General features: G+C 35.7%; 2 protein-coding genes across 3 annotated transcripts in view; both read left to right on the top strand.

Moving 5' to 3' along the window:
- Positions 1-12122, top strand: part of drap1 (DR1-associated protein 1 (negative cofactor 2 alpha)) — a 660385-nt gene that overhangs the window by 47931 nt on the left and 600332 nt on the right. The window lies entirely within an intron of this gene.
- Positions 1-12122, top strand: part of LOC141375234 (C-type lectin domain family 10 member A) — a 142731-nt gene that overhangs the window by 17182 nt on the left and 113427 nt on the right. The gene's annotated exons all lie outside the window — the stretch shown is intronic.

Here is a 12122-nt window from a genome sequence, read left to right as displayed (position 1 = left end):
GGGAAGTGAATCATGCATACTATAGCTACACTTCCATTCACCTATATAAGTGCATCTTGGCATTTCCATTAACCGATTTATTTATTTATTTTTTATTTATTGTAATGCGCATCTCCAAAATGCGCCTAAAGTGTAAGCGTAAGTAAGTGTAAGTAAAACATTTATGTGCATAACTGAGTAGGATAAACTTTTTATTCGATAAGATGCACATAAACTACAATGGAAAGACTTTTACTGAACAAATTCCAGTATGCACATTAAAAAGGTGATGTGATGTTGTTATAATGCTGCGTTCACACCAGACGCGGAACACGAGGATAAATCGTGCTATTTGCGCGTAAATTGCCGCGTGAACATTTGAGTTTACTCGCTTCATTCGCGCGTCAAATTCACTTCAGAACAGACGCGGATTCGCGTGATGGGCAGAGCTTCTGTCTGCCCGGTGACTCTAGCTTCATAGCTAAATGGCTAACATGGATTTAATGAAGAAAATAACAGTGTTAATGTGCTTTATGAAGACTGAAAAACAGTGTCGATACGTTTAGGGCCGTGTTTGAGTTCACTAGATTCTTTCAAAGGTGCAGCAGCTCTGTGAGCTCATAAACTCCTCCAGAAACTGAACCTGGATGATGGAGGCTTTCAGCGGTGCTTCTGACTGAGCCCAGCCCAGTTTGATGTACTGTTGTCGGTGTCGCCTGGAGGATTTTCCCCGGGAAACCATCAACAGGTTCTACGTCACAATCACGCCCCCACAAGAGCAAGCTTCTGATTGGTTAACTCGGCGCCAATGTTTGCTGAAGTTCAGATTTTCGAACTTGAGTGATTCGTGCGAAACGCGTGTCAAACGCGCAAAACGTTCAATTCGCTCCATGCCATTCTCATGTATCGCTTAACATGCAAATCACTTGCGCTTGACGCGCGTTCCGCGTCTGGTGTGAACGCAGCATAAGATATATATATATATATATATATATAATTTAAAATTTTGTTTTTTTATTTATGTATATATATATTAGGGCTGCTCAATTATGGGAAAAATCATAATCACGATTATTTTGGTCATAATTGTAATCACGATTATTCAAAACGATTATCAGTTGAAGTCAAAAATCTTCCTGTGAATTTATTTTTATATATAAATATTTCCCAAATTATGTTTTACAGAGGTTTTTTTTTACAGTATTTCCTAAAAATTTTTCTTCTTCTGGAGAAAGGCATATTTGTTTTATTTCAGCTAGAATAAAAGCAGGTTTGAATATTTTGAAATCTATAATAGCTCAATATTATTAGCCCCTTTAAGTAATATATATGTTTGATTGTGTGCAGAAGAAACTACTGTTATATTTACCCAAATTAAGCCTTTAATGTCACTGAATACTAGTATCTTGAAGAATATCTAGTAAAATATAATGTGCTGTCATCATGGCAAAGATAAAAGTAATCAGTTTTCAGAAATGAGTTATTAAATCTGTTGTTTAAACTGTGCTTTAAGCATCTTCACTGTATTTTTGATTTTATTATTGATTAATGATAAAAACAGTCGGCAGCAGCAGGAATATCGCACGCTGTCTGTTTAAGAATAGTGTGGCTCTGATATTGTTCCTCTTTCATGTGTCTTTTGTTTTTCAACTTGTTTGTTTATTACACAAATGGCGGTTAATATGAATAATCATTAAACACCGCGCTCTGACACAAATGTGCATGTATTTGACCATTAAAGCGCTCACATTAAGATCACGTTAGATGTGTGTGTGCTCTGCTGTCCGAGGCTGAGCACGGCGCTTGCGCAAACACACACACATGCTACCTGTCCGAGGGCAGACACGGCACGCACACACACATCAGCACGTGCTCTTTTGCGCTTTTAAAATTATGAATGATGCGCATCCCGTGCTGCAAAAGTTACATTACAGCACATGCTTTTAGTCATTTTCACTTAAACTGAGCTTTGCAGAGGCAAAGAGTTGTCACACTTGTACAACTGGAAAGGGGGCGGTACGTGATGGAATAATCGTTTATCTCGATTAATGGTTTTTCATAATCGTTAAAAGCCAAAATCGAAATCGGATTTTCGATTAATTGCACACCACTAATATATATATAACATAATATTTTACCTGAAAGAAATAGGAGAGTGAGACAAGATTGGTCCATTGTTTATTTCCAGTGTTTTTGTCACTGTAAAAAAAACATTTAAAAATACAAAAATATTAATAATAATAATATATAGTGTGTGTGTGTGTGTATATATATATATATATATATATATATATATATATATATATATATATATATATATATATTTTTTTTTTTTTTTTTTTTTTCATTTTAATTCATTTAAATTTTTCATTTTAATCAGTGTTTAACATTCATGAAAATTTAGCAAAATAATGCAGTAAAACCTTAAGAAATCTTATAAAAAAATCATAAAAATAGATTATTGACAAAACATTTATAAAATCATAGTTTTGCAGACTGAAATATAATGTCGGCTGAGAAAATGTCTAATCAGGCATTTATGAAAGTAAAGAATAATTAAAAGACTCTGATCAAATAAACCTGATCAAATATTGGATGAAATATTGGCCTACCTGCAGTGATGGCGAGTTATCCTGAGGCTTTTCTCACTCTCTTCTTCTTTCAGTGCTTTATTGATGATGGTAAGAAGCTCAGATATGCAAATGACTGTTGAATAATTTGAGGCTCCTCCTCCAGGAAGACCATATTAGGAATAATAATGATAATTTGATGAAACAACATTTTAAGTGATAAATCACAGGTAAATATCTGTTTGTGTCGTCATTTCATGTGTATATTAATTAATGTCATACTGTTTGTAATCTGTAATTTAGCACAGTTTTGTAGTAATCTTTTTGAGAGCTTGATTCTGAATCATCTTCAATGTTCTGCTGAAGAAAGAAGTACATCTTCAATATCCCGAGGGGGAGTATGAACAGGAAACTTTCACTTTTGGGTGAACTATCCCTTTAAATATGCAAAACATTAATCACAACATGTTCCTGGTTAGTTTTAGGTCACCTTTATTTGTTTAAACCCCTCATGTTTTTGTGATTAGTAAAGTATGTTTTCAGAGCATGCAAAATCAAAGTTATCTTGAACTTTTGGGCAGTTATTTACCTATGCAAAGACGTGTGTGTGTGAGTGTGTGTGTGCGCCTGACCTTCTCCTTCACATCTAAAGGACAGACACATTAATATAATAAGCAATTTTAGGACAGAGATATTTAAATTTATAGTTCGCCATGTTTTTGCTATAAAGTTTTGTTTTGTTTCGATCTCAACCTAATTGTAAAGCACAATTAAAAAACATCATATAGTTAAACAATATGCTGTACAATACTCTAAATACAAACTTAATAATAATAATATCATTATATAACAACAAATTAAGATGAATGTACAGAATCCTTGTTTGGTGGTCGATCTTCACTTTTTGCCAAAATTATTATTTATTTTTTTATTGTTTAATATTAAACAGTTTCTGTGTAGCCTTTCACTTCTGATAAGTTTAAAACTCTCCATGTTAAGAGTTACCACCTGCTTCATTTTGCATTGTAAAGTGGATTATTTTGTCATGCACATCGAGTGAAAATGAGTGAAAATATGCCGCATTTTGGTTTAATTGTTGTTTTAAGTAAATGTACATGCGTTTTTGCCTTTTATGTGATCTCTTTATCCTGTTCTGCTGGAGTTTGCTTCAGCTATCTGACAGACGGCTGTCTAGAATGTGGAGCAGGTGGATCCCTGAATTTAAAAGACATGTAAAATAAAGACGTTATATTGAAATGTGCTGTAATTGTGTTTCTGGAAGGAGACAAATGATGTAAACCCTCTGACAGACAGAACACTTGATTATATTAGGTTACACATTTTAAGGTGGTGCTTTAGTATTGGTAGGGGTGTGAACCTACACTGGTCTCCTGATTCGGTTCGGTTATGATTATCATGCCATCGATTTGGTTTAGGGATGCTCAAAAGAATTAATTAACCGTTAACCAAAAGGGTGCGTTTGTAACCAAATAATGCAATTATTTAATAATTAATAACTAATAATCAGTTAAACGATTAAAAATATTATTTTATATATTTTTAGTTTGACTGCATAAGGGGCTGATTGAATGCGCCTTTGAGTTAAGAGGGGGATCTTTTGCACGCGGCTCATCCCAGAGCAGCAGTTTGTGTTGTCAAGACGACTACAGAGAACTTTTAAAGAGCTTGGTTTCCTACATTCATTTTTCCATGGCGGGGACCAAAATGCATCCCGCCACGGCTACATTACCCATGCAAAACATTCAGTTATTGTTGTTGTTGTTTTTAATAGCAGATTATAATCGCATCAAAACGTATTAAAAGGTAAGTGGATTATAACAGGGCGAGCTTTTCTGTAACCGTATAGTGCTGTGTGCTATCTGTTTACCCTTTGGGGTTACGTGCTGACTGACTGACTGACTGACAGGTGCGCGATGCGTGAGGCCAGCAAACACGCAGAAGCTTTCAGTTAAGATGAACACAGTTTCTATAGTTATATATCACAATATTATTAAATATTACAATTGTAACAACACTTTTGCACAATCGATACCCAGCTGATTCAGTCGTTTCATAAGAGGACCGCGCTCCTTCTCTTCTTTTTGCCTTGTCAGCATAAAGGCAGTGAGGTGCGCCTCGCGTTTTTGGAATGAAAAAAGCACGTTAGCTGTGGTCGGCCAGTTGTTCAACTGCAAGACATACTTAACTTTGCGGGACGATAACGTATAACCCGTGCCTACAGACACATTTGCCAAAGAAGCAAAATGGAAGAAGAATATTGCTGTTTAACAGACGTGTTGATGCCAAACCAGCGCTTATGTTGACCTGGATCTGCATCATAAACGCAACAAATAGGCTTTACCTTTTCTTTTACAGCTTATAAAGCATGTATGCACATTAATGCAATATCATATTTAAACAACAAAACTGTTTACAAAAAGTCTACATATGCGCGCGTGTTGTTGTTGTTGTCTTTTCATCACGCAGCGCGCACTTGAACCGCGAGGGAGAGAGAGGAATATAGCAAGACATAATCTTTAAAATAATGATTTCTATTAAAAATGTAAAAGGTTTTGTGATTATAGTAATAACAGTGGGACATTAAATAAATGCATATTTTCCGTGGAGCGAGCGATTTGAGGAAGTCAGCTATTTTTATTTGACGGAAGAAAAAAACATATAATTGGAAAAAAACAGCCTATGCCGGTTATTAAAAATAATCAGTCAGTGTTTTCGTTTTGTAATATAAATTAATTATTTAAGTGGAAAATAATTTAGAGCAGTCCTATTTATTTTATTCATTTTATTTAGTTTATTCTGTTCTTCTGTGCTAAACACTGCAGGTGTGTGAAAACGCTCTGTTGTTATGTTTTGTTATTAATATGCTAGCATATAAAAATAAATCAGTATTTTAAAATGCAATATCTCGATGCATTGACGGTGCATACACAGATTTTCAATTTTACTTCAAATGCATTTAAAAATATTTAATGAATGTATATATTTTGCCAATAAACATAAACAGTCAAATATTTGAACTAATCCTTTAATTTAACCTGCTATAAAACAAGGTTCTTGAATATTATCCAACATCTAACAAAACTGTCTTTCTGTGCACAAACCTGGCCACAAACGACAACATGAGCATTTAGGAAAGAAATAGACAAAACAAACTAGTAAAGTGCAAAAGAGCATGCTTTACAACTATCTAAGCATGAAATAAATCAAAGAACAAATAGGAAATCACAGCACAGGAAACTTCCTGAAACATCACAAACTGCTAAACATGAGTCACTTCACACACACACACACATAAACACGCATGCTCGCTCGGGAGCGATATTGTTAGACGCGCGCGCCCGCTCACGTTCAAATTACACCAGAGTTACCAACCGCTTTCGTGCTTTATACTAATATTCATTCCCGCACCGCAAGAAATCTGGTCAGATCCCACTGCAATCACCCATACGCATTTGGGATCCGACCAGATTTCTTACCGTGCGTGAATAAATTTCAGAATAAAACTAACAATATGGCTTCCGCGTGGATGCTGTTTATGTGTGTGTGTTCGTGTGTGTGTGTGTGTGTGCGTGCGTGTGTGCATGTGTGAATGAGAAAAAGTGTCCTGCGCAGATCTCTAATAGGAACAAGACAAACAGGTGACTGCGAACCTAAGGTCTCATATAAGGTGTTCAATTTCTGAATAGTTTAGGCACAAGCCAACAGTTTAGTGAAGCAGTCTGAGCCTTTCGTCATAATTTTTTTGATACCGGGGTAAAATAGGGGGGAGGTTTGACGGTATCAAAATTTGGATACCGCCCAAGCCTAGGCTGCACACATCGCCATTATCGATTCTGAAATGATATATTGTGCAGCCCTAATGTTCACACTACTGGATTTTAACTGGATTCAAAGTGGTCTTTATGTGTGAAATACTGATTGACGCATCAAAGAGGCTTACCGATGCTTTGCTGACACCCCAGAGATGAAAACACAATACCTAGCATGCTAAATATACCAGAGCAGTCTGCCGACTCGACCCCACATGGGGTCAGATGTAGAGATGAGCAGCAGTGAATCAGAGAGCAGGTCATTATTGGTTGATTGGTCGTTGTGTTCAGGAGCTCAACAGACATGTTTGTGATTGGCCAGAATGAGCATAGATGCACTCGCTTCACTTTGCGTTTACACAGACTCGAGAGTATGTTAGAGCTAGATCTATTAGTTGAAGTGTGCAGATATATGATTGATCGATGCGCTGATGGATCCGCTGATTGACGATGTTTTCAAACACTACCTTGAATGCTTTAAGAGAGATTTCAATTGCTGTGTGTCATTGGCACACATCAGCCAATAGTGTTCAGGTCTTTCTGACGGCTCTGCCTTCAACATTTCATTGACTGTGGTTTGGGAGGCGGGGCAGAGCTGTTGGGTAATAGTTGTCAAATGATGTAGTGCTGGCATGTCCAAGCTTGGGCCTGGAGGGCCGGTGTCCTGCAAAGTTTAGTTCTAACCTCAGACACACCAGGGCTAGCTAATCAAGCTCTTACTAGGCTTTCTAGAAACATAGATTCTGATTTACTTAGCTCAGATTCACAGCTCGTTTATCCACATATACATGCCCTTGTGTTTGCAGTGTAAAGCCTAGTCCACATTCATGACTAAACATCAGCAGATTTCTGTGCTGTTCACACGGCATAGCTTAATTTTCGTATCTTTAAATCTCAGTGTTGTTCACACTACTCGGCATGATCCACAAGAGAATGTCATACACTACATCAGGGTGTCCAAACTCGGTCCTGTGGGGCCGGTGTCCTGCAGATTTTAGCTCCAACTTGCCTCGACACGCCTGCTTTTCCTGCTTACATGTACATGGGCCATATCCTATCTGTGCCACAAGGGAGAAATGAATCAGTATTGGGACACTTCAACCATCCAGTATAAGTTCAGCCTGATTTAAAAAGTGGCTGGGTTAAAATGTATTCGTAATGTGCAAGTCAGACAGAAACTGAGAGTAGGAATTATCCAGTCAAGCAAAAACACTGAGGATCATTTGCGTTTATCAGACACTTGTTGTGTGTTTTGAATCCACTGCTATTTTTTATTGTGAACTCATTTTCCTAACTCGGCGGACGTGCTGTGATTTAGTGATGATTTGTTTCTGTCTTTGAATAAAGCGCTTGGAGACGTCCTTGAGAAGGTCAGGATGGAAATGAATGTGGCCTGGATGAAAATGTTTCGCCTGCAATGATTCACAGTACATTTGAGATATTAGTGGTGATGCTGAAATTGTCTACAGGGTGGGCTATTTATATGGATACACCTTAATAAACTTATTAGGAATTTCACAAGAAAAACAATGGTGTGCTTGATTTTAATGTAACTTTATTCTTTCATGAGTTATTTACTAGCCCCCTCACATATACTAATGTGCCACAAACAGGACGTTACTATCACCAACCATTGTTATTTTATTAAGGTGTATAAATATAAATGACCCACCCTGTATAATTGGACAAATAATAACATTTTAAAACAGAGATTTATTCATGGCTTGAGTAAATGTTTTAAAAGCGGTGTTAACCGTATCAAACCTCCTTGAGTTTCCTTTTTCTGTGGATAAAAATCCTGCTATGCTGTGATTAGTCAGACGATCTTGTTACGCTCTGCTCTGCATAACCTGAACAGTGACCAACATCAGAGCATAACCTGTACATAACCTGAAAATAACCTGAACATAACCTGAATATAAGCTGAGAATAACCTGAGTATAACCCGAACATAACCTGAATATAACCCAAACATAACCTGAAACTAACCCGAACATAACCTGAATATAACCCAAACATAGCCTGAATATAATCCAAACATTACCTGAAAATAACCCGAACATAACCTGAATATAAGCCAAACATAACCTGAAACTAACCCGAACATAACCTGAATATAACCCAAACGTAACCTGAATATAATCCAAACATTACCTGAAAATAACCCGAACATAACTTGAATATAACCCAAACATAACCTGAAACTAACCCGAACATAACCTGAATATAATCCAAACATAACCTGAATATAACCCAAACATAGTCTGAATATAATCCAAACATTACCTGAAAATAACCCGAACATAACCTGAATATAACCCAAACATAACCTGAAACTAACCCGAACATAACCTGAATATAACCCAAACATAACCTGAATATAATCCAAACATTACCTGAAAATAACCCGAACATAACTTGAATATAACCCAAACATAACCTGAAACTAACCCGAACATAACCTGAATATAATCCAAACATAACCTGAATATAATCCAAACATAACCTGAATATAACCCAAACATAACCTGAATATAATCCAAACATAACCTGAATATAATCCAAACATAACCTGAATATAACCCAAACATAACCTGAATATAATCCAAACATTACCTGAAAATAACCCGAACATAACTTGGATATAATCCAAACATTACCTGAAAATTACCCGAACATAACTTAAATATAACCCGAACATAACCTGAATATAATCCAAACATAACCTGAATTATACCTGAACATAACCTGAATATACGTTGAGCATAACCTGAACATAACCCAAACATAACCTGAAAATAACCCAAACGTAACCTGAAAATAACCCGAACATACCTTGAATATAACCCGAACATAACCTGAATATGATCCAAACATAACCTGAATATAACCTTAACATAACCTGAAAATAACGCGAACACAACTTGAATATAACCCGAACATAACCTAAATATAACCTGAAAAAAAACTTAATTTAATCTGAACATAACCTGAATATAATCTTATAATAACCTGAATAAAACCTGAATATAAGTTGAGCATAACCTGAAAATAATCTGAATATAACCCGAACATAATCTGAATATAACCCGAACATAATCTGAAAATAACCCGAACATAATCTGAATATAATTCAAACATAACCTGAAAATAACCCGAACATAACCTGAATAAAACCCAAACATAACCTGAAAATAACCCAAACATAATCTGAAAATAACCCAAACATAACCTGAAAATAACCCGAACATAACTTGAATATAACCCGATCATAACCTGAATATAACCCAAACATAACCTGAAAATAACCTGCACATAACCTGAATATAACCCGACATAACCCAAATATAAACAACATTACCTGAATTTAACCTGAACATAACTTGAATATAACCCGAACATAACCTGAATATAATCCAAACATAACCTGAATATAAGCTGAACATAACCTGAATATAACCTGAACATAACCTGAATATAAGCTGAACATAACCTGAATATAACCTGAAGATAACTTGAATATAATCTGAATATAACCTGAGCATAACATGATAATAAACTATGCATAACATAAGCATAAGATGAGCTTAACCTAAGAATATCTTGCTATGCATCATACACCATTAAAGTGGAGCTGCCTTCATGGTACCTAATACTCAGGATTGGTGTAAACTAATTGGCTAATCTAATCCAAAGTGTTGAATGGAAATACAGTGTATTGACATCATCAGGTGACATGCAGTGCCTTGTGTTTTTGATTATGAGAGCAGAGATGTTGTGTTTTTCCAGTTTTTTATTTGAGTAATAATTAAAGATAAAGAAATATCATGTAGTCCTAGTTGACCAAAACTGTGTGTGTGATCCAGACAATTCTCTCAACACCAGCAGGAGGCGACAGGTGACCCACTGATTTGTTCGTATATACTGGAAGGGCTGTAGTGTGTGATTTACTCCAGAAGTAAGCAGGACAGTCATGCTTAAACGATTGCTGTTAAGCTTCAGACAGGTGTATTTTTAAAGACAGGTGTATTTTAAAACTGCTGGAATAAAACTCTACAGGACTGAATTTGCATACCTCTGACATACAGACTAAAACAACTGCTTCTCCTCAACCATCTGTACTCTCACATGAGCTCATAAAAGCTGCGCACTAAAAGATATGTATGCCTTAAATGCATGTCTCAATTGCATATCAAATTACAGTCAATTTGCATTCAATTTTATTAGAATAAAAAGCTTCTAAATTTATAACATGTGATGCATAGGGTCAGATTCATAAATTAATACTAATAATAAGCTGAGTGTATATTAAATTCACAATGTGTTTAGTGTTTTGATCTCATACATTTCATCTAACTGAACATTATTCCGCAGTAAATATACATTTAACCATGTTCATGCTTTTCTTGTGTGTGTTTTTGCAGTAAACAGAGTAATTGTTTAGAAAATATTATTTGAATAAATTTAAATAAATGCAAAGAGTTTGATTATGTATGAGTGACCGCTAATATGCATCACATTATGTTTGAGTTTGTGTAGTCAGATTGCAACCCTTTAGAACCCACTGAGAACCTGAACAACACAAGACCATGAAATGGACACAGTTTCTATCAGATGCTTTACTACAAAGAGCAGCTATATCCTGAATCATTATGCAGCACTGCATCTGTTGTAAATATCATAAATAAATACAATCTATCATTAACCAAATCAAATTCAGCTATTCTATAACAAAATAGTGATGCACTAATTTCACAATTAAAGTCAGTGTATACTGTTGTGGAAAAAAAGATTCTGTTCTGCAAAAATAATCAAAGTCTCTAAGTCAAACTTTAAAAAAAAAAAGACCAAGTCTGAGATCTCCGAAGTCTTTAGGCAAAGCAGTTTATTGTTACAGCATCAGTAACAACAGAGACAGGTCGTTTAAGTGTCTCCCGAACACAGGCTTGCACAGAGTTTAAATACATTTCTGTGTCCTAATACTCCACCCAAATTTACACATTACACACCTCCATCAGCTCCTCCGCTAATGGGATATGAAATCTCCCAGGTGCCCACCACCAATAGAATCTCAGGGTCTTTCAGGGGTCTTACCCATGTCCAGTTAAGATCTTTCCTTCCTGTGATGACTCAGCCAAAAAACAATGCTCAACAATATATCTTGCTCACTGTCCACTGAGCTGTCAACTGTAAGTTCAGCTGAAGTTTATAGGTACTCATAATTCTTTAGATGTCAGTACAAGTGAGTGGGAGCGCACGTGCAGGTGTGCTTTATCATGAGTTACAGAACAGAACGCAGGTGTCCTTTTAGCCTTGCTTCCATAAATCAACCCTCATTGTGACATTAATGCAGCTCTTCTAATTTATCTTCTCATCTCTGACTGTATTTACACAGAATGACTTTTTCATTTACCAAAGCACACATACCTGATAATAATGCCGCAGGTATGGGTAAAAATACAACAGATAATAATAGTAATAATAATAATAATACTGAAATCACTCAAATAAGCATATAAATTAGAGTAATACATTCATCAGAAATTCATCAAGACACAATGAATTCCCTAACAATACATGCAGGATATCTACTTTCTGGTACCAAAAATATAATGTGTGTGTTTATAGATTTATTACATGGGTGATCTACATCTCCAAGATAAGCCTTCTTTTATCTTTCAAAAACTTTAATGAAACCATTTTGAATATTAACACGTATATCAAATTACCTCTAAAAAATATA

Source organism: Danio rerio, chromosome 7 (genome assembly GCF_052040795.2).
Source record: "Danio rerio strain M-AB ecotype USA chromosome 7, GRCz13ab, whole genome shotgun sequence".
NCBI lineage: Eukaryota > Metazoa > Chordata > Actinopteri > Cypriniformes > Danionidae > Danio > Danio rerio.
This window is presented reverse-complemented; position numbering and strand designations above follow the sequence as displayed.